We start from the raw sequence: 5416 nt of genomic DNA, 5'->3' as shown, positions 1-5416 counted from the left end.
TCTGAAGTGTGGTTGCTTAGATTTGTACGGTTTACAATTCATAACGAGGGTTGACAAACAGAAGGCCTTAACTCACTTTTGGCCGTTTTGAGATTTTGGTACCAAAATAATATGTAATACCCACAGATTCTTAAAATCATAAAGCATTAACTCAATTCAGCTTCCTATTGCATCTATAGCACAATAATACTTTGTCACATCTCAATGCAAAATATTATTTTACTCATTTTTCTCAAAAAGGCACTTTTTGAGTTAAGGCCTTCTATTTGTCAACCCTCGATAATAGATATCCTTCATGCATTACTCAAAAAATGAAAAATGTAGAATGGGAATCTGACAATCTTGATCTTACCTTCCTCCTTTTGTGTTCTTATGGTGCTAACCAATGTGTTTTTCAGTGTTATGGGACCTCAGTACTTGGTAGTGCACATGTTCTGTTGCCTAAACATTACAGAATGAAATGATACTTATCTGATTTACAATGTTCATGCTGTTTTGGCAAAATGCTAATATAAGTCTAATCCTTTAATTACTTAGAGTAGTGTAGTATGAAGACTTTGGACTAAAGGTTCCCCCCAGTTGTAGAATCAGGCTTAGGTTTTAAGCTATTGGTGTAGTAAGGATTATGGGTAAGATTTGGAGGATTAGTTTTCAGATTTCCAGTGGAATTTGCACACACACAGGCATGAGAATTTTCAGGTTTAAAACTGACTTCAGGCTTTTTTGTTGTCCAAAATTTGGCACTTTCTTTTTAATTCGCCCCGTTTTGGGCTTTTTTAAGCCTAATTTCACACACTTTTTCAAACACTTCAGGTTTTTTCATGGATGATCATTCTCATGCCTGAGTGCACACATACCAGAGAAACAATGCAGTGGCATCCAGGGGTAGCGCTAGAACTAAACACTCCAGTGTCCGCAGGGACCCCCGAACTTGCAGAAAATGAAAAAGTAGGGGGTCCGGAGTAGAGTTTGGTGAGTCCGAGTTGCAAAAATGCAGCATAAATAGTATGTCTGCAATAGTGCTAGATTGAAAAATTGGGGGGTCTGCAGGGACCCCTGAACTTGCAGAAAATTTAAAAACAGGGGGTCCGAACTCTATTTTGGTGGGTCCGGGACCCCAAAAAGCAACCTAGCGCTACCCCAGGTGGCATCCACAGGTTTTCAAAGGGGGGAGGGGGCACAGTCTCCGTTCGCTTCGTTCCCCACAATAGAAAAATCATGTGATTTTTACTCAACTTGGTGCATTTCCCTGACTTACCAGCAAAAGATGGATCATGTTGTGCATGCCACTAAACAAATACCAACAACTGGAGTGAAATTTTAGCATATTATTTTTCACAAATAGCTCAGGTCTAAGCAGTTTGTTTTATTTTTGAAGATCTACCTAATAATTTGTATGATCTCAAGTATATACCATGTGAACATGTCTTGCTATAGAGTAATACCTAGCCATGTAAGATACATCAGATATTTAGGATCAAAACCTTGAAAACTCTTGATCTGGCAGTAATTTATTGAGCCAGTCAAATATATTTTACTTTTTATATTTGTTGTTCACATTATGTATTTAAAAGATGATTTATTATAAGGATTGTTTTTATTGTTCTAGGTAATAAACTATTAAAATTGTATTGATGATATAACATGTTTTATATTAAAAACCTGTATACGTCACATTGGAAATGTGGAGCCACCAAAACATCTAGGATTTTTGTAGTATATAAGAAGTAGAAAAGTTTTTTGTTTTCATGTACATTTTTTCTAATTTACATGTTTAAAGTTAACATCTGATATTTGATGACATTAAAACAGTTGGCATTTAAACTTGTATTCATTCTTGTTTGTTTATTGGTATGGAAATGGAATGTTGCGATCGCATGGAAACATCACAAAATAGGTCATGGTCAATGAGGGTTGACCTTGGGTGCTGGATTTTGTCAGTAACAAAACATTCTAGGCTGCAAACTATTCCTTGAAGATTTGTTTTTACTTATCGAGCAATTTGAGACAATTTTTGTTGAAATCTGAGCATATTGAATTTTTAAGCCCTGTATCAAAAAAAAACAACTGATCACCCCAGCTGTTGATATTTTTGCTTACAACTCAAGAATGGTATGTCACAGGTAGGTCAGACTATACGTTTGCTTAAGGGAAGGGGTATGAACGTTTGCACAGTATTTATTGTGGGACATTAGAGCACATCGGACATATCGAATTGCATTCTGAATACGAAGAATGGCCTTCTGATATCAAATAATTTTGATTTTTTGAAATTCGCAGTGTATGTAGGTGGGATGAAAAGCCGACGATCAATTGAAAATTTTGACCTTTTCATTATTGAAGATATGGATTTTCCCCAAAACACCAAAAAAATTAGGGTCTTTTTGGGGAAAAAATCCATATCTTCAATACTGAAAGGTCAAAATTTTCAATTGATCGTCGACTTTTCCTCTCAGCTTTATACACTTTAAGAATATATCATTAGATTTATAAAAGTTACTTCGAGGACTGTTATAATCTCCAAAATGTGAACAATATCAAATTTTAATAATTTGTCATAAAATTTGTATTATATCGTGAATTTCATAAAATGAAAATTATTTGCTCTCGTGTCCCACAAAAAATGCTGTCGAAACGCTCAAAACGCTCATTCCAGTTCCCTTAATCATTGAGACAAAAAGTTGAAATAGGATTTTGTCTTTTGTTTATTATTGTAATACTACTCATCTACATCTTTTATTCTCCAAGTGTTATTGTCCATTTCACCACTGCCATATGCAAGGAGAGCCCAAACTATCAATAGACCTGAAAGGAAGAATTAACTTTACACAATATTATATGACTGGTTCAATTCCCATTCCATGTATGCTGCCAGATTGAGGCTCTCCTTGCACATGGCGGGGCAATGGGCGAATATAATCAGCTATAATAATACTAATGTAGCGAAATTTGTTTCGTTTTTGGGATGGATTGTTTTTGGAGAGTTTATTTGTGAGGAATTACACATAAAACTTCATGTGGAATTCCTGATATGAAGGAATTCTTGATAAATAAACTCTCCAAAAATGCAATCCATCCCCAAAACAAATTTCACTTAAGAAATAAAGGGTAATGCATGATCCTTTACACGAAAATAATGTGTCTGAGGCAGTAAAAACGTAAATAATGGGCGAGGCGCAGCCGAACCCATTAAACGATTTTACTGCCGAGGACACATTATTTGCGTGTAAAGGATAATGCTGCACCCTTTATTTCTATTCTATTACCACAAAATAGTGCGATTTAAAGAGAAAATATCACATTTTTTGCCCAAATATTTTAAGTTGTTTACCTCAAGGTGTAGCTCCTACACGTAGCCAAAGCGTATGCACATTCCAATAACACAACCTAACATTCCATTCTCCCCTATAAGCAGGTATGCACATACAATAACACACCTCTGACATTCCATTCTCCCCTACATAAGCAGGTGTGCTGTGCGCTGTGATGATAGAAGAACATGAAGTTCGTTGCCCCTGACACTTTATCGCTAATTAATGGTCTGTCACGTGACACGTTCCAACAAATCACAGTGCGCGATTTTGAATAATGGGTCGTGGGGATGGGGGTAATAGAATACACTATAATGGATCATTTCACACTAGTAAACTGTTGCTTGAGTCGAATCAATGGTCTATTTCTATAAATATTTATTTCTGTCACATATTGCACAATCTATATAATAATACTGGTAGTCTGTGACTCTGTCTGTCTGTCTGTCTGTCCGCCTATTTTCTCAGAGACTAGGGGTCGCACGTTCCTCAAACTTGGTGGGTGGGTGCAGCTTGACCCCATACAGAACAAGTTTGTATTGGTTAGTGGGTCAAGGTCACCCAAGGTCATCTAGGGGTCATCTGAGGTCAAATTAGCAAAAACTGTCATATGGGCATGATACTTGGTAGGTACAGTAAGCATTTAGAGCCAAATTCTTTGAAGGTCATTTTGGGGTCATCCGGGGTCATCTGAGGTCAAATAACTAAAAACTGTCATATGGGCATGAAACTTGGTGGGTACAGTCAACATTAAGAGCCAAATTTTTGGAAGGTCATTTTGGGGTCACCAGGGGTCATCTGAGGTCAAATGAGTAAAAACTGTTGGATGGGCATGAAACTTAGTGGGTACAGTCACCATTTAGAGCCACATTTTTGGAAAAGCCATTTTGGGGTCATCCAGGGGTCAGCTGAGGTCAAATTAGTAAATACTGTTATATGGGCATGAAACTTGGTGGGTACAGTCACCATGTAGAGCCAAATTTTGGAAGGTCATTTTGGGGTCACCAGGGGTCATCTGAGGTCTATTTAGTAAAAACTGTCGACTGGGCATGAAACTTGGTGGGTACAGTCACCATTTCGAGCCAAATTTTGGGAAGGTCATTTAGGGGTCACCAGGGGTCACATGAGGTCAAATAAGTAAAAACTGTCGGATGGGCATGAAACTTGGTGGATACAGTCACCATCAGCCCCGCCATCAGCCAGGTAATCGCACCCAGCCGAGAACCGCCAAATACGGGTAACCGCCTAGTATACATATAATACTCAAGGTATAAATATCAATTTTAATCTACAAAATGTTACCAAAATTATCTTACATTCTAAGGAACAGATGAATATTTACACAGAGGAAGGGCAATATGGGAAGAGGGGCAGTAATAGAGGTTAATCAATTTGAGCATCCATAAAAATGTGCAATTTTTCATTAAAAAACCTGCCCACGCTGTGTAAATACTTACTGGTCCATGACTACGACATGAGTACCGGTACCATCAAACTATATTATAATAATTTCTTAATGTTTAAACTGACTTTCAGCACAAAAATTCAACTAACCTTGAATTTTCGATATATTATAATAGGTTCCAGTCACTTGTAATACATTGATTCTGAAACTATCATTCTTCTGGGCTATTCCTGTTGATATCCATACACCCCCTATGGAAGACATAACCTTAATCTCCCACACAGGGGGTGTAGATTTGAAATGGAGTCACCCATTCAGGTAACCCCATTTGAAATTTTAATCTCCCACTGCTTTACCTCTATACCAGGCTTCCTCAAATACATTTGTTGAAGCGCCACATGAAATAAAAGAAAACTGTAAAGCGCCACTCAATGGCTGCTTTGCAGCCATCGCGGTGATTTAGCACCGCCGGGGGAGCCGCGCGCCACTCGGGAAGCCATGGCGCGCCACAAGTGGCGCGCGCGCAGCTATTTGCGGACCCCTGCTCTATACCATTTTCCATCTTGGGGAGTTGGTGATGTCAAGGCATTGAAGCAGCTGATTCATAGGTGCATGCATCTATGCGGCACCCTCTAACATGTGCGTGTGTACGTCAGCGCTGTAAGCAAACACTCGCAATTTGAAGCTGCAATGAAATGTG

General features: G+C 38.2%; 1 long non-coding RNA gene across 1 annotated transcript; it reads left to right on the top strand.

The window, feature by feature from the left end:
- Positions 1–40: 40 nt before the first annotated feature.
- On the top strand, positions 41–1824 carry LOC140156833 (uncharacterized). Its single transcript, XR_011859597.1, has 2 exons — positions 41–872; positions 1145–1824. It is a non-coding gene; the product is annotated as an uncharacterized lncRNA (long non-coding RNA).
- Positions 1825–5416: the final 3592 nt, after the last annotated feature.

Source organism: Amphiura filiformis, chromosome 7, assembly GCF_039555335.1.
Source record: "Amphiura filiformis chromosome 7, Afil_fr2py, whole genome shotgun sequence".
NCBI lineage: Eukaryota > Metazoa > Echinodermata > Ophiuroidea > Amphilepidida > Amphiuridae > Amphiura > Amphiura filiformis.
The sequence above is the reverse complement of the archived record's forward strand: the minus strand, read 5'-3'. Positions and strand labels throughout refer to the sequence as shown.